The 17,554-nt window shown below is 42.5% G+C and overlaps 30 non-coding genes across 30 annotated transcripts; all 30 read right to left on the bottom strand.

Annotated features, from left to right (window-relative positions):
• Nucleotides 1–126: 126 nt before the first annotated feature.
• On the bottom strand, nucleotides 127–245 carry LOC135158765 (5S ribosomal RNA). The gene has a single exon (XR_010297525.1). It is a non-coding gene; the product is annotated as a 5S ribosomal RNA (ribosomal RNA).
• A 467-nt stretch (nucleotides 246–712) lies between these two features.
• Nucleotides 713–831, bottom strand: LOC135158834 (5S ribosomal RNA). The gene has a single exon (XR_010297594.1). It is a non-coding gene; the product is annotated as a 5S ribosomal RNA (ribosomal RNA).
• A 467-nt stretch (nucleotides 832–1,298) lies between these two features.
• Nucleotides 1,299–1,417, bottom strand: LOC135158845 (5S ribosomal RNA). The gene has a single exon (XR_010297606.1). It is a non-coding gene; the product is annotated as a 5S ribosomal RNA (ribosomal RNA).
• Nucleotides 1,418–1,884: 467 nt separating this feature from the next.
• Nucleotides 1,885–2,003, bottom strand: LOC135158856 (5S ribosomal RNA). The gene has a single exon (XR_010297617.1). It is a non-coding gene; the product is annotated as a 5S ribosomal RNA (ribosomal RNA).
• A 467-nt stretch (nucleotides 2,004–2,470) lies between these two features.
• Nucleotides 2,471–2,589, bottom strand: LOC135158867 (5S ribosomal RNA). Its single transcript, XR_010297628.1, has one exon. It is a non-coding gene; the product is annotated as a 5S ribosomal RNA (ribosomal RNA).
• Nucleotides 2,590–3,056: 467 nt separating this feature from the next.
• On the bottom strand, nucleotides 3,057–3,175 carry LOC135158771 (5S ribosomal RNA). Its single transcript, XR_010297531.1, has one exon. It is a non-coding gene; the product is annotated as a 5S ribosomal RNA (ribosomal RNA).
• Nucleotides 3,176–3,642: 467 nt separating this feature from the next.
• On the bottom strand, nucleotides 3,643–3,761 carry LOC135158782 (5S ribosomal RNA). Its single transcript, XR_010297542.1, has one exon. It is a non-coding gene; the product is annotated as a 5S ribosomal RNA (ribosomal RNA).
• Nucleotides 3,762–4,228: 467 nt separating this feature from the next.
• LOC135158793 (5S ribosomal RNA) lies at nucleotides 4,229–4,347 on the bottom strand. Its single transcript, XR_010297553.1, has one exon. It is a non-coding gene; the product is annotated as a 5S ribosomal RNA (ribosomal RNA).
• Nucleotides 4,348–4,814: 467 nt separating this feature from the next.
• Nucleotides 4,815–4,933, bottom strand: LOC135158804 (5S ribosomal RNA). The gene has a single exon (XR_010297564.1). It is a non-coding gene; the product is annotated as a 5S ribosomal RNA (ribosomal RNA).
• A 467-nt stretch (nucleotides 4,934–5,400) lies between these two features.
• On the bottom strand, nucleotides 5,401–5,519 carry LOC135158815 (5S ribosomal RNA). Its single transcript, XR_010297575.1, has one exon. It is a non-coding gene; the product is annotated as a 5S ribosomal RNA (ribosomal RNA).
• A 467-nt stretch (nucleotides 5,520–5,986) lies between these two features.
• Nucleotides 5,987–6,105, bottom strand: LOC135158826 (5S ribosomal RNA). The gene has a single exon (XR_010297586.1). It is a non-coding gene; the product is annotated as a 5S ribosomal RNA (ribosomal RNA).
• Nucleotides 6,106–6,572: 467 nt separating this feature from the next.
• LOC135158830 (5S ribosomal RNA) lies at nucleotides 6,573–6,691 on the bottom strand. The gene has a single exon (XR_010297590.1). It is a non-coding gene; the product is annotated as a 5S ribosomal RNA (ribosomal RNA).
• Nucleotides 6,692–7,158: 467 nt separating this feature from the next.
• LOC135158831 (5S ribosomal RNA) lies at nucleotides 7,159–7,277 on the bottom strand. The gene has a single exon (XR_010297591.1). It is a non-coding gene; the product is annotated as a 5S ribosomal RNA (ribosomal RNA).
• A 467-nt stretch (nucleotides 7,278–7,744) lies between these two features.
• On the bottom strand, nucleotides 7,745–7,863 carry LOC135158832 (5S ribosomal RNA). Its single transcript, XR_010297592.1, has one exon. It is a non-coding gene; the product is annotated as a 5S ribosomal RNA (ribosomal RNA).
• Nucleotides 7,864–8,330: 467 nt separating this feature from the next.
• Nucleotides 8,331–8,449, bottom strand: LOC135158833 (5S ribosomal RNA). The gene has a single exon (XR_010297593.1). It is a non-coding gene; the product is annotated as a 5S ribosomal RNA (ribosomal RNA).
• A 467-nt stretch (nucleotides 8,450–8,916) lies between these two features.
• LOC135158835 (5S ribosomal RNA) lies at nucleotides 8,917–9,035 on the bottom strand. The gene has a single exon (XR_010297596.1). It is a non-coding gene; the product is annotated as a 5S ribosomal RNA (ribosomal RNA).
• Nucleotides 9,036–9,502: 467 nt separating this feature from the next.
• On the bottom strand, nucleotides 9,503–9,621 carry LOC135158836 (5S ribosomal RNA). The gene has a single exon (XR_010297597.1). It is a non-coding gene; the product is annotated as a 5S ribosomal RNA (ribosomal RNA).
• A 467-nt stretch (nucleotides 9,622–10,088) lies between these two features.
• LOC135158837 (5S ribosomal RNA) lies at nucleotides 10,089–10,207 on the bottom strand. The gene has a single exon (XR_010297598.1). It is a non-coding gene; the product is annotated as a 5S ribosomal RNA (ribosomal RNA).
• A 467-nt stretch (nucleotides 10,208–10,674) lies between these two features.
• LOC135158838 (5S ribosomal RNA) lies at nucleotides 10,675–10,793 on the bottom strand. The gene has a single exon (XR_010297599.1). It is a non-coding gene; the product is annotated as a 5S ribosomal RNA (ribosomal RNA).
• Nucleotides 10,794–11,260: 467 nt separating this feature from the next.
• On the bottom strand, nucleotides 11,261–11,379 carry LOC135158839 (5S ribosomal RNA). The gene has a single exon (XR_010297600.1). It is a non-coding gene; the product is annotated as a 5S ribosomal RNA (ribosomal RNA).
• Nucleotides 11,380–11,846: 467 nt separating this feature from the next.
• LOC135158840 (5S ribosomal RNA) lies at nucleotides 11,847–11,965 on the bottom strand. The gene has a single exon (XR_010297601.1). It is a non-coding gene; the product is annotated as a 5S ribosomal RNA (ribosomal RNA).
• A 467-nt stretch (nucleotides 11,966–12,432) lies between these two features.
• On the bottom strand, nucleotides 12,433–12,551 carry LOC135158841 (5S ribosomal RNA). Its single transcript, XR_010297602.1, has one exon. It is a non-coding gene; the product is annotated as a 5S ribosomal RNA (ribosomal RNA).
• A 467-nt stretch (nucleotides 12,552–13,018) lies between these two features.
• On the bottom strand, nucleotides 13,019–13,137 carry LOC135158842 (5S ribosomal RNA). Its single transcript, XR_010297603.1, has one exon. It is a non-coding gene; the product is annotated as a 5S ribosomal RNA (ribosomal RNA).
• Nucleotides 13,138–13,604: 467 nt separating this feature from the next.
• LOC135158843 (5S ribosomal RNA) lies at nucleotides 13,605–13,723 on the bottom strand. The gene has a single exon (XR_010297604.1). It is a non-coding gene; the product is annotated as a 5S ribosomal RNA (ribosomal RNA).
• A 467-nt stretch (nucleotides 13,724–14,190) lies between these two features.
• Nucleotides 14,191–14,309, bottom strand: LOC135158844 (5S ribosomal RNA). The gene has a single exon (XR_010297605.1). It is a non-coding gene; the product is annotated as a 5S ribosomal RNA (ribosomal RNA).
• A 467-nt stretch (nucleotides 14,310–14,776) lies between these two features.
• Nucleotides 14,777–14,895, bottom strand: LOC135158846 (5S ribosomal RNA). Its single transcript, XR_010297607.1, has one exon. It is a non-coding gene; the product is annotated as a 5S ribosomal RNA (ribosomal RNA).
• Nucleotides 14,896–15,362: 467 nt separating this feature from the next.
• Nucleotides 15,363–15,481, bottom strand: LOC135158847 (5S ribosomal RNA). The gene has a single exon (XR_010297608.1). It is a non-coding gene; the product is annotated as a 5S ribosomal RNA (ribosomal RNA).
• Nucleotides 15,482–15,948: 467 nt separating this feature from the next.
• Nucleotides 15,949–16,067, bottom strand: LOC135158848 (5S ribosomal RNA). Its single transcript, XR_010297609.1, has one exon. It is a non-coding gene; the product is annotated as a 5S ribosomal RNA (ribosomal RNA).
• Nucleotides 16,068–16,534: 467 nt separating this feature from the next.
• On the bottom strand, nucleotides 16,535–16,653 carry LOC135158849 (5S ribosomal RNA). The gene has a single exon (XR_010297610.1). It is a non-coding gene; the product is annotated as a 5S ribosomal RNA (ribosomal RNA).
• A 467-nt stretch (nucleotides 16,654–17,120) lies between these two features.
• Nucleotides 17,121–17,239, bottom strand: LOC135158850 (5S ribosomal RNA). The gene has a single exon (XR_010297611.1). It is a non-coding gene; the product is annotated as a 5S ribosomal RNA (ribosomal RNA).
• Between the last annotated feature and the right edge of the window lie 315 nt (nucleotides 17,240–17,554).

The following is a 17,554-nucleotide window of genomic DNA, read 5'->3' on the forward strand; positions in this document are numbered from 1 at the left end:
TTAAAAAGGGTGACGAAGGAGACGAAAAAGACAACAAAAAGAGACAAAAGTGATACTATAAGGAAAACAAATACCAACGACTTAAAATGTAAAAATGAATAAAGGGGCATTTCATGAAGCAAAAAATGCCTACAACACCCGGTATTCCCAGGCGGTCTCCCATCCAAGTACTAACCGAGCCCTATGCTGCTTGACTTCGGTGATCGGACGAGAACCGGTATATTCAGCATGGTATGGTCGTAGGCTCTTGCTCCATCAAAGTCAAGCTATTTGAAGGGATACTATGACGTCATCATCTATTTAATCCCTGTCAGTAATAATATTGGTTTCTTGATGTCTTCAGTCATTCCACCGATCTTTCATTGGGTTTGTTTCAGTTTCCATCGGATGCCTACCTACGAGAATTTTGAGATATTGTCGTGTTTTTTTTCTTGGATGCGCACCTGTGTGTGACGCAACAATTCACATGATGGTGTAGGCCTTGAACTGCGCGCCTCGTCTCTTGGAGACCCTGTGCTTGCAAACAAACGACTTTCCTCATTGCCTTGAATGTCGGACATCAAGCGAAAAGTTTATTCCTGCTCTATTAAAAAGGGTGACGAAGGAGACGAAAAAGACAACAAAAAGAGACAAAAGTGATACTATAAGGAAAACAAATACCAACGACTTAAAATGTAAAAATGAATAAAGGGGCATTTCATGAAGCAAAAAATGCCTACAACACCCGGTATTCCCAGGCGGTCTCCCATCCAAGTACTAACCGAGCCCTATGCTGCTTGACTTCGGTGATCGGACGAGAACCGGTATATTCAGCATGGTATGGTCGTAGGCTCTTGCTCCATCAAAGTCAAGCTATTTGAAGGGATACTATGACGTCATCATCTATTTAATCCCTGTCAGTAATAATATTGGTTTCTTGATGTCTTCAGTCATTCCACCGATCTTTCATTGGGTTTGTTTCAGTTTCCATCGGATGCCTACCTACGAGAATTTTGAGATATTGTCGTGTTTTTTTTCTTGGATGCGCACCTGTGTGTGACGCAACAATTCACATGATGGTGTAGGCCTTGAACTGCGCGCCTCGTCTCTTGGAGACCCTGTGCTTGCAAACAAACGACTTTCCTCATTGCCTTGAATGTCGGACATCAAGCGAAAAGTTTATTCCTGCTCTATTAAAAAGGGTGACGAAGGAGACGAAAAAGACAACAAAAAGAGACAAAAGTGATACTATAAGGAAAACAAATACCAACGACTTAAAATGTAAAAATGAATAAAGGGGCATTTCATGAAGCAAAAAATGCCTACAACACCCGGTATTCCCAGGCGGTCTCCCATCCAAGTACTAACCGAGCCCTATGCTGCTTGACTTCGGTGATCGGACGAGAACCGGTATATTCAGCATGGTATGGTCGTAGGCTCTTGCTCCATCAAAGTCAAGCTATTTGAAGGGATACTATGACGTCATCATCTATTTAATCCCTGTCAGTAATAATATTGGTTTCTTGATGTCTTCAGTCATTCCACCGATCTTTCATTGGGTTTGTTTCAGTTTCCATCGGATGCCTACCTACGAGAATTTTGAGATATTGTCGTGTTTTTTTTCTTGGATGCGCACCTGTGTGTGACGCAACAATTCACATGATGGTGTAGGCCTTGAACTGCGCGCCTCGTCTCTTGGAGACCCTGTGCTTGCAAACAAACGACTTTCCTCATTGCCTTGAATGTCGGACATCAAGCGAAAAGTTTATTCCTGCTCTATTAAAAAGGGTGACGAAGGAGACGAAAAAGACAACAAAAAGAGACAAAAGTGATACTATAAGGAAAACAAATACCAACGACTTAAAATGTAAAAATGAATAAAGGGGCATTTCATGAAGCAAAAAATGCCTACAACACCCGGTATTCCCAGGCGGTCTCCCATCCAAGTACTAACCGAGCCCTATGCTGCTTGACTTCGGTGATCGGACGAGAACCGGTATATTCAGCATGGTATGGTCGTAGGCTCTTGCTCCATCAAAGTCAAGCTATTTGAAGGGATACTATGACGTCATCATCTATTTAATCCCTGTCAGTAATAATATTGGTTTCTTGATGTCTTCAGTCATTCCACCGATCTTTCATTGGGTTTGTTTCAGTTTCCATCGGATGCCTACCTACGAGAATTTTGAGATATTGTCGTGTTTTTTTTCTTGGATGCGCACCTGTGTGTGACGCAACAATTCACATGATGGTGTAGGCCTTGAACTGCGCGCCTCGTCTCTTGGAGACCCTGTGCTTGCAAACAAACGACTTTCCTCATTGCCTTGAATGTCGGACATCAAGCGAAAAGTTTATTCCTGCTCTATTAAAAAGGGTGACGAAGGAGACGAAAAAGACAACAAAAAGAGACAAAAGTGATACTATAAGGAAAACAAATACCAACGACTTAAAATGTAAAAATGAATAAAGGGGCATTTCATGAAGCAAAAAATGCCTACAACACCCGGTATTCCCAGGCGGTCTCCCATCCAAGTACTAACCGAGCCCTATGCTGCTTGACTTCGGTGATCGGACGAGAACCGGTATATTCAGCATGGTATGGTCGTAGGCTCTTGCTCCATCAAAGTCAAGCTATTTGAAGGGATACTATGACGTCATCATCTATTTAATCCCTGTCAGTAATAATATTGGTTTCTTGATGTCTTCAGTCATTCCACCGATCTTTCATTGGGTTTGTTTCAGTTTCCATCGGATGCCTACCTACGAGAATTTTGAGATATTGTCGTGTTTTTTTTCTTGGATGCGCACCTGTGTGTGACGCAACAATTCACATGATGGTGTAGGCCTTGAACTGCGCGCCTCGTCTCTTGGAGACCCTGTGCTTGCAAACAAACGACTTTCCTCATTGCCTTGAATGTCGGACATCAAGCGAAAAGTTTATTCCTGCTCTATTAAAAAGGGTGACGAAGGAGACGAAAAAGACAACAAAAAGAGACAAAAGTGATACTATAAGGAAAACAAATACCAACGACTTAAAATGTAAAAATGAATAAAGGGGCATTTCATGAAGCAAAAAATGCCTACAACACCCGGTATTCCCAGGCGGTCTCCCATCCAAGTACTAACCGAGCCCTATGCTGCTTGACTTCGGTGATCGGACGAGAACCGGTATATTCAGCATGGTATGGTCGTAGGCTCTTGCTCCATCAAAGTCAAGCTATTTGAAGGGATACTATGACGTCATCATCTATTTAATCCCTGTCAGTAATAATATTGGTTTCTTGATGTCTTCAGTCATTCCACCGATCTTTCATTGGGTTTGTTTCAGTTTCCATCGGATGCCTACCTACGAGAATTTTGAGATATTGTCGTGTTTTTTTTCTTGGATGCGCACCTGTGTGTGACGCAACAATTCACATGATGGTGTAGGCCTTGAACTGCGCGCCTCGTCTCTTGGAGACCCTGTGCTTGCAAACAAACGACTTTCCTCATTGCCTTGAATGTCGGACATCAAGCGAAAAGTTTATTCCTGCTCTATTAAAAAGGGTGACGAAGGAGACGAAAAAGACAACAAAAAGAGACAAAAGTGATACTATAAGGAAAACAAATACCAACGACTTAAAATGTAAAAATGAATAAAGGGGCATTTCATGAAGCAAAAAATGCCTACAACACCCGGTATTCCCAGGCGGTCTCCCATCCAAGTACTAACCGAGCCCTATGCTGCTTGACTTCGGTGATCGGACGAGAACCGGTATATTCAGCATGGTATGGTCGTAGGCTCTTGCTCCATCAAAGTCAAGCTATTTGAAGGGATACTATGACGTCATCATCTATTTAATCCCTGTCAGTAATAATATTGGTTTCTTGATGTCTTCAGTCATTCCACCGATCTTTCATTGGGTTTGTTTCAGTTTCCATCGGATGCCTACCTACGAGAATTTTGAGATATTGTCGTGTTTTTTTTCTTGGATGCGCACCTGTGTGTGACGCAACAATTCACATGATGGTGTAGGCCTTGAACTGCGCGCCTCGTCTCTTGGAGACCCTGTGCTTGCAAACAAACGACTTTCCTCATTGCCTTGAATGTCGGACATCAAGCGAAAAGTTTATTCCTGCTCTATTAAAAAGGGTGACGAAGGAGACGAAAAAGACAACAAAAAGAGACAAAAGTGATACTATAAGGAAAACAAATACCAACGACTTAAAATGTAAAAATGAATAAAGGGGCATTTCATGAAGCAAAAAATGCCTACAACACCCGGTATTCCCAGGCGGTCTCCCATCCAAGTACTAACCGAGCCCTATGCTGCTTGACTTCGGTGATCGGACGAGAACCGGTATATTCAGCATGGTATGGTCGTAGGCTCTTGCTCCATCAAAGTCAAGCTATTTGAAGGGATACTATGACGTCATCATCTATTTAATCCCTGTCAGTAATAATATTGGTTTCTTGATGTCTTCAGTCATTCCACCGATCTTTCATTGGGTTTGTTTCAGTTTCCATCGGATGCCTACCTACGAGAATTTTGAGATATTGTCGTGTTTTTTTTCTTGGATGCGCACCTGTGTGTGACGCAACAATTCACATGATGGTGTAGGCCTTGAACTGCGCGCCTCGTCTCTTGGAGACCCTGTGCTTGCAAACAAACGACTTTCCTCATTGCCTTGAATGTCGGACATCAAGCGAAAAGTTTATTCCTGCTCTATTAAAAAGGGTGACGAAGGAGACGAAAAAGACAACAAAAAGAGACAAAAGTGATACTATAAGGAAAACAAATACCAACGACTTAAAATGTAAAAATGAATAAAGGGGCATTTCATGAAGCAAAAAATGCCTACAACACCCGGTATTCCCAGGCGGTCTCCCATCCAAGTACTAACCGAGCCCTATGCTGCTTGACTTCGGTGATCGGACGAGAACCGGTATATTCAGCATGGTATGGTCGTAGGCTCTTGCTCCATCAAAGTCAAGCTATTTGAAGGGATACTATGACGTCATCATCTATTTAATCCCTGTCAGTAATAATATTGGTTTCTTGATGTCTTCAGTCATTCCACCGATCTTTCATTGGGTTTGTTTCAGTTTCCATCGGATGCCTACCTACGAGAATTTTGAGATATTGTCGTGTTTTTTTTCTTGGATGCGCACCTGTGTGTGACGCAACAATTCACATGATGGTGTAGGCCTTGAACTGCGCGCCTCGTCTCTTGGAGACCCTGTGCTTGCAAACAAACGACTTTCCTCATTGCCTTGAATGTCGGACATCAAGCGAAAAGTTTATTCCTGCTCTATTAAAAAGGGTGACGAAGGAGACGAAAAAGACAACAAAAAGAGACAAAAGTGATACTATAAGGAAAACAAATACCAACGACTTAAAATGTAAAAATGAATAAAGGGGCATTTCATGAAGCAAAAAATGCCTACAACACCCGGTATTCCCAGGCGGTCTCCCATCCAAGTACTAACCGAGCCCTATGCTGCTTGACTTCGGTGATCGGACGAGAACCGGTATATTCAGCATGGTATGGTCGTAGGCTCTTGCTCCATCAAAGTCAAGCTATTTGAAGGGATACTATGACGTCATCATCTATTTAATCCCTGTCAGTAATAATATTGGTTTCTTGATGTCTTCAGTCATTCCACCGATCTTTCATTGGGTTTGTTTCAGTTTCCATCGGATGCCTACCTACGAGAATTTTGAGATATTGTCGTGTTTTTTTTCTTGGATGCGCACCTGTGTGTGACGCAACAATTCACATGATGGTGTAGGCCTTGAACTGCGCGCCTCGTCTCTTGGAGACCCTGTGCTTGCAAACAAACGACTTTCCTCATTGCCTTGAATGTCGGACATCAAGCGAAAAGTTTATTCCTGCTCTATTAAAAAGGGTGACGAAGGAGACGAAAAAGACAACAAAAAGAGACAAAAGTGATACTATAAGGAAAACAAATACCAACGACTTAAAATGTAAAAATGAATAAAGGGGCATTTCATGAAGCAAAAAATGCCTACAACACCCGGTATTCCCAGGCGGTCTCCCATCCAAGTACTAACCGAGCCCTATGCTGCTTGACTTCGGTGATCGGACGAGAACCGGTATATTCAGCATGGTATGGTCGTAGGCTCTTGCTCCATCAAAGTCAAGCTATTTGAAGGGATACTATGACGTCATCATCTATTTAATCCCTGTCAGTAATAATATTGGTTTCTTGATGTCTTCAGTCATTCCACCGATCTTTCATTGGGTTTGTTTCAGTTTCCATCGGATGCCTACCTACGAGAATTTTGAGATATTGTCGTGTTTTTTTTCTTGGATGCGCACCTGTGTGTGACGCAACAATTCACATGATGGTGTAGGCCTTGAACTGCGCGCCTCGTCTCTTGGAGACCCTGTGCTTGCAAACAAACGACTTTCCTCATTGCCTTGAATGTCGGACATCAAGCGAAAAGTTTATTCCTGCTCTATTAAAAAGGGTGACGAAGGAGACGAAAAAGACAACAAAAAGAGACAAAAGTGATACTATAAGGAAAACAAATACCAACGACTTAAAATGTAAAAATGAATAAAGGGGCATTTCATGAAGCAAAAAATGCCTACAACACCCGGTATTCCCAGGCGGTCTCCCATCCAAGTACTAACCGAGCCCTATGCTGCTTGACTTCGGTGATCGGACGAGAACCGGTATATTCAGCATGGTATGGTCGTAGGCTCTTGCTCCATCAAAGTCAAGCTATTTGAAGGGATACTATGACGTCATCATCTATTTAATCCCTGTCAGTAATAATATTGGTTTCTTGATGTCTTCAGTCATTCCACCGATCTTTCATTGGGTTTGTTTCAGTTTCCATCGGATGCCTACCTACGAGAATTTTGAGATATTGTCGTGTTTTTTTTCTTGGATGCGCACCTGTGTGTGACGCAACAATTCACATGATGGTGTAGGCCTTGAACTGCGCGCCTCGTCTCTTGGAGACCCTGTGCTTGCAAACAAACGACTTTCCTCATTGCCTTGAATGTCGGACATCAAGCGAAAAGTTTATTCCTGCTCTATTAAAAAGGGTGACGAAGGAGACGAAAAAGACAACAAAAAGAGACAAAAGTGATACTATAAGGAAAACAAATACCAACGACTTAAAATGTAAAAATGAATAAAGGGGCATTTCATGAAGCAAAAAATGCCTACAACACCCGGTATTCCCAGGCGGTCTCCCATCCAAGTACTAACCGAGCCCTATGCTGCTTGACTTCGGTGATCGGACGAGAACCGGTATATTCAGCATGGTATGGTCGTAGGCTCTTGCTCCATCAAAGTCAAGCTATTTGAAGGGATACTATGACGTCATCATCTATTTAATCCCTGTCAGTAATAATATTGGTTTCTTGATGTCTTCAGTCATTCCACCGATCTTTCATTGGGTTTGTTTCAGTTTCCATCGGATGCCTACCTACGAGAATTTTGAGATATTGTCGTGTTTTTTTTCTTGGATGCGCACCTGTGTGTGACGCAACAATTCACATGATGGTGTAGGCCTTGAACTGCGCGCCTCGTCTCTTGGAGACCCTGTGCTTGCAAACAAACGACTTTCCTCATTGCCTTGAATGTCGGACATCAAGCGAAAAGTTTATTCCTGCTCTATTAAAAAGGGTGACGAAGGAGACGAAAAAGACAACAAAAAGAGACAAAAGTGATACTATAAGGAAAACAAATACCAACGACTTAAAATGTAAAAATGAATAAAGGGGCATTTCATGAAGCAAAAAATGCCTACAACACCCGGTATTCCCAGGCGGTCTCCCATCCAAGTACTAACCGAGCCCTATGCTGCTTGACTTCGGTGATCGGACGAGAACCGGTATATTCAGCATGGTATGGTCGTAGGCTCTTGCTCCATCAAAGTCAAGCTATTTGAAGGGATACTATGACGTCATCATCTATTTAATCCCTGTCAGTAATAATATTGGTTTCTTGATGTCTTCAGTCATTCCACCGATCTTTCATTGGGTTTGTTTCAGTTTCCATCGGATGCCTACCTACGAGAATTTTGAGATATTGTCGTGTTTTTTTTCTTGGATGCGCACCTGTGTGTGACGCAACAATTCACATGATGGTGTAGGCCTTGAACTGCGCGCCTCGTCTCTTGGAGACCCTGTGCTTGCAAACAAACGACTTTCCTCATTGCCTTGAATGTCGGACATCAAGCGAAAAGTTTATTCCTGCTCTATTAAAAAGGGTGACGAAGGAGACGAAAAAGACAACAAAAAGAGACAAAAGTGATACTATAAGGAAAACAAATACCAACGACTTAAAATGTAAAAATGAATAAAGGGGCATTTCATGAAGCAAAAAATGCCTACAACACCCGGTATTCCCAGGCGGTCTCCCATCCAAGTACTAACCGAGCCCTATGCTGCTTGACTTCGGTGATCGGACGAGAACCGGTATATTCAGCATGGTATGGTCGTAGGCTCTTGCTCCATCAAAGTCAAGCTATTTGAAGGGATACTATGACGTCATCATCTATTTAATCCCTGTCAGTAATAATATTGGTTTCTTGATGTCTTCAGTCATTCCACCGATCTTTCATTGGGTTTGTTTCAGTTTCCATCGGATGCCTACCTACGAGAATTTTGAGATATTGTCGTGTTTTTTTTCTTGGATGCGCACCTGTGTGTGACGCAACAATTCACATGATGGTGTAGGCCTTGAACTGCGCGCCTCGTCTCTTGGAGACCCTGTGCTTGCAAACAAACGACTTTCCTCATTGCCTTGAATGTCGGACATCAAGCGAAAAGTTTATTCCTGCTCTATTAAAAAGGGTGACGAAGGAGACGAAAAAGACAACAAAAAGAGACAAAAGTGATACTATAAGGAAAACAAATACCAACGACTTAAAATGTAAAAATGAATAAAGGGGCATTTCATGAAGCAAAAAATGCCTACAACACCCGGTATTCCCAGGCGGTCTCCCATCCAAGTACTAACCGAGCCCTATGCTGCTTGACTTCGGTGATCGGACGAGAACCGGTATATTCAGCATGGTATGGTCGTAGGCTCTTGCTCCATCAAAGTCAAGCTATTTGAAGGGATACTATGACGTCATCATCTATTTAATCCCTGTCAGTAATAATATTGGTTTCTTGATGTCTTCAGTCATTCCACCGATCTTTCATTGGGTTTGTTTCAGTTTCCATCGGATGCCTACCTACGAGAATTTTGAGATATTGTCGTGTTTTTTTTCTTGGATGCGCACCTGTGTGTGACGCAACAATTCACATGATGGTGTAGGCCTTGAACTGCGCGCCTCGTCTCTTGGAGACCCTGTGCTTGCAAACAAACGACTTTCCTCATTGCCTTGAATGTCGGACATCAAGCGAAAAGTTTATTCCTGCTCTATTAAAAAGGGTGACGAAGGAGACGAAAAAGACAACAAAAAGAGACAAAAGTGATACTATAAGGAAAACAAATACCAACGACTTAAAATGTAAAAATGAATAAAGGGGCATTTCATGAAGCAAAAAATGCCTACAACACCCGGTATTCCCAGGCGGTCTCCCATCCAAGTACTAACCGAGCCCTATGCTGCTTGACTTCGGTGATCGGACGAGAACCGGTATATTCAGCATGGTATGGTCGTAGGCTCTTGCTCCATCAAAGTCAAGCTATTTGAAGGGATACTATGACGTCATCATCTATTTAATCCCTGTCAGTAATAATATTGGTTTCTTGATGTCTTCAGTCATTCCACCGATCTTTCATTGGGTTTGTTTCAGTTTCCATCGGATGCCTACCTACGAGAATTTTGAGATATTGTCGTGTTTTTTTTCTTGGATGCGCACCTGTGTGTGACGCAACAATTCACATGATGGTGTAGGCCTTGAACTGCGCGCCTCGTCTCTTGGAGACCCTGTGCTTGCAAACAAACGACTTTCCTCATTGCCTTGAATGTCGGACATCAAGCGAAAAGTTTATTCCTGCTCTATTAAAAAGGGTGACGAAGGAGACGAAAAAGACAACAAAAAGAGACAAAAGTGATACTATAAGGAAAACAAATACCAACGACTTAAAATGTAAAAATGAATAAAGGGGCATTTCATGAAGCAAAAAATGCCTACAACACCCGGTATTCCCAGGCGGTCTCCCATCCAAGTACTAACCGAGCCCTATGCTGCTTGACTTCGGTGATCGGACGAGAACCGGTATATTCAGCATGGTATGGTCGTAGGCTCTTGCTCCATCAAAGTCAAGCTATTTGAAGGGATACTATGACGTCATCATCTATTTAATCCCTGTCAGTAATAATATTGGTTTCTTGATGTCTTCAGTCATTCCACCGATCTTTCATTGGGTTTGTTTCAGTTTCCATCGGATGCCTACCTACGAGAATTTTGAGATATTGTCGTGTTTTTTTTCTTGGATGCGCACCTGTGTGTGACGCAACAATTCACATGATGGTGTAGGCCTTGAACTGCGCGCCTCGTCTCTTGGAGACCCTGTGCTTGCAAACAAACGACTTTCCTCATTGCCTTGAATGTCGGACATCAAGCGAAAAGTTTATTCCTGCTCTATTAAAAAGGGTGACGAAGGAGACGAAAAAGACAACAAAAAGAGACAAAAGTGATACTATAAGGAAAACAAATACCAACGACTTAAAATGTAAAAATGAATAAAGGGGCATTTCATGAAGCAAAAAATGCCTACAACACCCGGTATTCCCAGGCGGTCTCCCATCCAAGTACTAACCGAGCCCTATGCTGCTTGACTTCGGTGATCGGACGAGAACCGGTATATTCAGCATGGTATGGTCGTAGGCTCTTGCTCCATCAAAGTCAAGCTATTTGAAGGGATACTATGACGTCATCATCTATTTAATCCCTGTCAGTAATAATATTGGTTTCTTGATGTCTTCAGTCATTCCACCGATCTTTCATTGGGTTTGTTTCAGTTTCCATCGGATGCCTACCTACGAGAATTTTGAGATATTGTCGTGTTTTTTTTCTTGGATGCGCACCTGTGTGTGACGCAACAATTCACATGATGGTGTAGGCCTTGAACTGCGCGCCTCGTCTCTTGGAGACCCTGTGCTTGCAAACAAACGACTTTCCTCATTGCCTTGAATGTCGGACATCAAGCGAAAAGTTTATTCCTGCTCTATTAAAAAGGGTGACGAAGGAGACGAAAAAGACAACAAAAAGAGACAAAAGTGATACTATAAGGAAAACAAATACCAACGACTTAAAATGTAAAAATGAATAAAGGGGCATTTCATGAAGCAAAAAATGCCTACAACACCCGGTATTCCCAGGCGGTCTCCCATCCAAGTACTAACCGAGCCCTATGCTGCTTGACTTCGGTGATCGGACGAGAACCGGTATATTCAGCATGGTATGGTCGTAGGCTCTTGCTCCATCAAAGTCAAGCTATTTGAAGGGATACTATGACGTCATCATCTATTTAATCCCTGTCAGTAATAATATTGGTTTCTTGATGTCTTCAGTCATTCCACCGATCTTTCATTGGGTTTGTTTCAGTTTCCATCGGATGCCTACCTACGAGAATTTTGAGATATTGTCGTGTTTTTTTTCTTGGATGCGCACCTGTGTGTGACGCAACAATTCACATGATGGTGTAGGCCTTGAACTGCGCGCCTCGTCTCTTGGAGACCCTGTGCTTGCAAACAAACGACTTTCCTCATTGCCTTGAATGTCGGACATCAAGCGAAAAGTTTATTCCTGCTCTATTAAAAAGGGTGACGAAGGAGACGAAAAAGACAACAAAAAGAGACAAAAGTGATACTATAAGGAAAACAAATACCAACGACTTAAAATGTAAAAATGAATAAAGGGGCATTTCATGAAGCAAAAAATGCCTACAACACCCGGTATTCCCAGGCGGTCTCCCATCCAAGTACTAACCGAGCCCTATGCTGCTTGACTTCGGTGATCGGACGAGAACCGGTATATTCAGCATGGTATGGTCGTAGGCTCTTGCTCCATCAAAGTCAAGCTATTTGAAGGGATACTATGACGTCATCATCTATTTAATCCCTGTCAGTAATAATATTGGTTTCTTGATGTCTTCAGTCATTCCACCGATCTTTCATTGGGTTTGTTTCAGTTTCCATCGGATGCCTACCTACGAGAATTTTGAGATATTGTCGTGTTTTTTTTCTTGGATGCGCACCTGTGTGTGACGCAACAATTCACATGATGGTGTAGGCCTTGAACTGCGCGCCTCGTCTCTTGGAGACCCTGTGCTTGCAAACAAACGACTTTCCTCATTGCCTTGAATGTCGGACATCAAGCGAAAAGTTTATTCCTGCTCTATTAAAAAGGGTGACGAAGGAGACGAAAAAGACAACAAAAAGAGACAAAAGTGATACTATAAGGAAAACAAATACCAACGACTTAAAATGTAAAAATGAATAAAGGGGCATTTCATGAAGCAAAAAATGCCTACAACACCCGGTATTCCCAGGCGGTCTCCCATCCAAGTACTAACCGAGCCCTATGCTGCTTGACTTCGGTGATCGGACGAGAACCGGTATATTCAGCATGGTATGGTCGTAGGCTCTTGCTCCATCAAAGTCAAGCTATTTGAAGGGATACTATGACGTCATCATCTATTTAATCCCTGTCAGTAATAATATTGGTTTCTTGATGTCTTCAGTCATTCCACCGATCTTTCATTGGGTTTGTTTCAGTTTCCATCGGATGCCTACCTACGAGAATTTTGAGATATTGTCGTGTTTTTTTTCTTGGATGCGCACCTGTGTGTGACGCAACAATTCACATGATGGTGTAGGCCTTGAACTGCGCGCCTCGTCTCTTGGAGACCCTGTGCTTGCAAACAAACGACTTTCCTCATTGCCTTGAATGTCGGACATCAAGCGAAAAGTTTATTCCTGCTCTATTAAAAAGGGTGACGAAGGAGACGAAAAAGACAACAAAAAGAGACAAAAGTGATACTATAAGGAAAACAAATACCAACGACTTAAAATGTAAAAATGAATAAAGGGGCATTTCATGAAGCAAAAAATGCCTACAACACCCGGTATTCCCAGGCGGTCTCCCATCCAAGTACTAACCGAGCCCTATGCTGCTTGACTTCGGTGATCGGACGAGAACCGGTATATTCAGCATGGTATGGTCGTAGGCTCTTGCTCCATCAAAGTCAAGCTATTTGAAGGGATACTATGACGTCATCATCTATTTAATCCCTGTCAGTAATAATATTGGTTTCTTGATGTCTTCAGTCATTCCACCGATCTTTCATTGGGTTTGTTTCAGTTTCCATCGGATGCCTACCTACGAGAATTTTGAGATATTGTCGTGTTTTTTTTCTTGGATGCGCACCTGTGTGTGACGCAACAATTCACATGATGGTGTAGGCCTTGAACTGCGCGCCTCGTCTCTTGGAGACCCTGTGCTTGCAAACAAACGACTTTCCTCATTGCCTTGAATGTCGGACATCAAGCGAAAAGTTTATTCCTGCTCTATTAAAAAGGGTGACGAAGGAGACGAAAAAGACAACAAAAAGAGACAAAAGTGATACTATAAGGAAAACAAATACCAACGACTTAAAATGTAAAAATGAATAAAGGGGCATTTCATGAAGCAAAAAATGCCTACAACACCCGGTATTCCCAGGCGGTCTCCCATCCAAGTACTAACCGAGCCCTATGCTGCTTGACTTCGGTGATCGGACGAGAACCGGTATATTCAGCATGGTATGGTCGTAGGCTCTTGCTCCATCAAAGTCAAGCTATTTGAAGGGATACTATGACGTCATCATCTATTTAATCCCTGTCAGTAATAATATTGGTTTCTTGATGTCTTCAGTCATTCCACCGATCTTTCATTGGGTTTGTTTCAGTTTCCATCGGATGCCTACCTACGAGAATTTTGAGATATTGTCGTGTTTTTTTTCTTGGATGCGCACCTGTGTGTGACGCAACAATTCACATGATGGTGTAGGCCTTGAACTGCGCGCCTCGTCTCTTGGAGACCCTGTGCTTGCAAACAAACGACTTTCCTCATTGCCTTGAATGTCGGACATCAAGCGAAAAGTTTATTCCTGCTCTATTAAAAAGGGTGACGAAGGAGACGAAAAAGACAACAAAAAGAGACAAAAGTGATACTATAAGGAAAACAAATACCAACGACTTAAAATTTAAAAATGAATAAAGGGGCATTTCATGAAGCAAAAAATGCCTACAACACCCGGTATTCCCAGGCGGTCTCCCATCCAAGTACTAACCGAGCCCTATGCTGCTTGACTTCGGTGATCGGACGAGAACCGGTATATTCAGCATGGTATGGTCGTAGGCTCTTGCTCCATCAAAGTCAAGCTATTTGAAGGGATACTATGACGTCATCATCTATTTAATCCCTGTCAGTAATAATATTGGTTTCTTGATGTCTTCAGTCATTCCACCGATCTTTCATTGGGTTTGTTTCAGTTTCCATCGGATGCCTACCTACGAGAATTTTGAGATATTGTCGTGTTTTTTTTCTTGGATGCGCACCTGTGTGTGACGCAACAATTCACATGATGGTGTAGGCCTTGAACTGCGCGCCTCGTCTCTTGGAGACCCTGTGCTTGCAAACAAACGACTTTCCTCATTGCCTTGAATGTCGGACATCAAGCGAAAAGTTTATTCCTGCTCTATTAAAAAGGGTGACGAAGGAGACGAAAAAGACAACAAAAAGAGACAAAAGTGATACTATAAGGAAAACAAATACCAACGACTTAAAATGTAAAAATGAATAAAGGGGCATTTCATGAAGCAAAAAATGCCTACAACACCCGGTATTCCCAGGCGGTCTCCCATCCAAGTACTAACCGAGCCCTATGCTGCTTGACTTCGGTGATCGGACGAGAACCGGTATATTCAGCATGGTATGGTCGTAGGCTCTTGCTCCATCAAAGTCAAGCTATTTGAAGGGATACTATGACGTCATCATCTATTTAATCCCTGTCAGTAATAATATTGGTTTCTTGATGTCTTCAGTCATTCCACCGATCTTTCATTGGGTTTGTTTCAGTTTCCATCGGATGCCTACCTACGAGAATTTTGAGATATTGTCGTGTTTTTTTTCTTGGATGCGCACCTGTGTGTGACGCAACAATTCACATGATGGTGTAGGCCTTGAACTGCGCGCCTCGTCTCTTGGAGACCCTGTGCTTGCAAACAAACGACTTTCCTCATTGCCTTGAATGTCGGACATCAAGCGAAAAGTTTATTCCTGCTCTATTAAAAAGGGTGACGAAGGAGACGAAAAAGACAACAAAAAGAGACAAAAGTGATACTATAAGGAAAACAAATACCAACGACTTAAAATGTAAAAATGAATAAAGGGGCATTTCATGAAGCAAAAAATGCCTACAACACCCGGTATTCCCAGGCGGTCTCCCATCCAAGTACTAACCGAGCCCTATGCTGCTTGACTTCGGTGATCGGACGAGAACCGGTATATTCAGCATGGTATGGTCGTAGGCTCTTGCTCCATCAAAGTCAAGCTATTTGAAGGGATACTATGACGTCATCATCTATTTAATCCCTGTCAGTAATAATATTGGTTTCTTGATGTCTTCAGTCATTCCACCGATCTTTCATTGGGTTTGTTTCAGTTTCCATCGGATGCCTACCTACGAGAATTTTGAGATATTGTCGTGTTTTTTTTCTTGGATGCGCACCTGTGTGTGACGCAACAATTCACATGATGGTGTAGGCCTTGAACTGCGCGCCTCGTCTCTTGGAGACCCTGTGCTTGCAAACAAACGACTTTCCTCATTGCCTTGAATGTCGGACATCAAGCGAAAAGTTTATTCCTGCTCTATTAAAAAGGGTGACGAAGGAGACGAAAAAGACAACAAAAAGAGACAAAAGTGATACTATAAGGAAAACAAATACCAACGACTTAAAATGTAAAAATGAATAAAGGGGCATTTCATGAAGCAAAAAATGCCTACAACACCCGGTATTCCCAGGCGGTCTCCCATCCAAGTACTAACCGAGCCCTATGCTGCTTGACTTCGGTGATCGGACGAGAACCGGTATATTCAGCATGGTATGGTCGTAGGCTCTTGCTCCATCAAAGTCAAGCTATTTGAAGGGATACTATGACGTCATCATCTATTTAATCCCTGTCAGTAATAATATTGGTTTCTTGATGTCTTCAGTCATTCCACCGATCTTTCATTGGGTTTGTTTCAGTTTCCATCGGATGCCTACCTACGAGAATTTTGAGATATTGTCGTGTTTTTTTTCTTGGATGCGCACCTGTGTGTGACGCAACAATTCACATGATGGTGTAGGCCTTGAACTGCGCGCCTCGTCTCTTGGAGACCCTGTGCTTGCAAACAAACGACTTTCCTCATTGCCTTGAATGTCGGACATCAAGCGAAAAGTTTATTCCTGCTCTATTAAAAAGGGTGACGAAGGAGACGAAAAAGACAACAAAAAGAGACAAAAGTGATACTATAAGGAAAACAAATACCAACGACTTAAAATGTAAAAATGAATAAAGGGGCATTTCATGAAGCAAAAAATGCCTACAACACCCGGTATTCCCAGGCGGTCTCCCATCCAAGTACTAACCGAGCCCTATGCTGCTTGACTTCGGTGATCGGACGAGAACCGGTATATTCAGCATGGTATGGTCGTAGGCTCTTGCTCCATCAAAGTCAAGCTATTTGAAGGGATACTATGACGTCATCATCTATTTAATCCCTGTCAGTAATAATATTGGTTTCTTGATGTCTTCAGTCATTCCACCGATCTTTCATTGGGTTTGTTTCAGTTTCCATCGGATGCCTACCTACGAGAATTTTGAGATATTGTCGTGTTTTTTTTCTTGGATGCGCACCTGTGTGTGACGCAACAATTCACATGATGGTGTAGGCCTTGAACTGCGCGCCTCGTCTCTTGGAGACCCTGTGCTTGCAAACAAACGACTTTCCTCATTGCCTTGAATGTCGGACATCAAGCGAAAAGTTTATTCCTGCTCTATTAAAAAGGGTGACGAAGGAGACGAAAAAGACAACAAAAAGAGACAAAAGTGATACTATAAGGAAAACAAATACCAACGACTTAAAATGTAAAAATGAATAAAGGGGCATTTCATGAAGCAAAAAATGCCTACAACACCCGGTATTCCCAGGCGGTCTCCCATCCAAGTACTAACCGAGCCCTATGCTGCTTGACTTCGGTGATCGGACGAGAACCGGTATATTCAGCATGGTATGGTCGTAGGCTCTTGCTCCATCAAAGTCAAGCTATTTGAAGGGATACTATGACGTCATCATCTATTTAATCCCTGTCAGTAATAATATTGGTTTCTTGATGTCTTCAGTCATTCCACCGATCTTTCATTGGGTTTGTTTCAGTTTCCATCGGATGCCTACCTACGAGAATTTTGAGATATTGTCGTGTTTTTTTTCTTGGATGCGCACCTGTGTGTGACGCAACAATTCACATGATGGTGTAGGCCTTGAACTGCGCGCCTCGTCTCTTGGAGACCCTGTGCTTGCAAACAAACGACTTTCCTCATTGCCTTGAATGTCGGACAT

Source organism: Lytechinus pictus, unplaced genomic scaffold, assembly GCF_037042905.1.
Source record: "Lytechinus pictus isolate F3 Inbred unplaced genomic scaffold, Lp3.0 scaffold_123, whole genome shotgun sequence".
Lineage (NCBI taxonomy): Eukaryota > Metazoa > Echinodermata > Echinoidea > Temnopleuroida > Toxopneustidae > Lytechinus > Lytechinus pictus.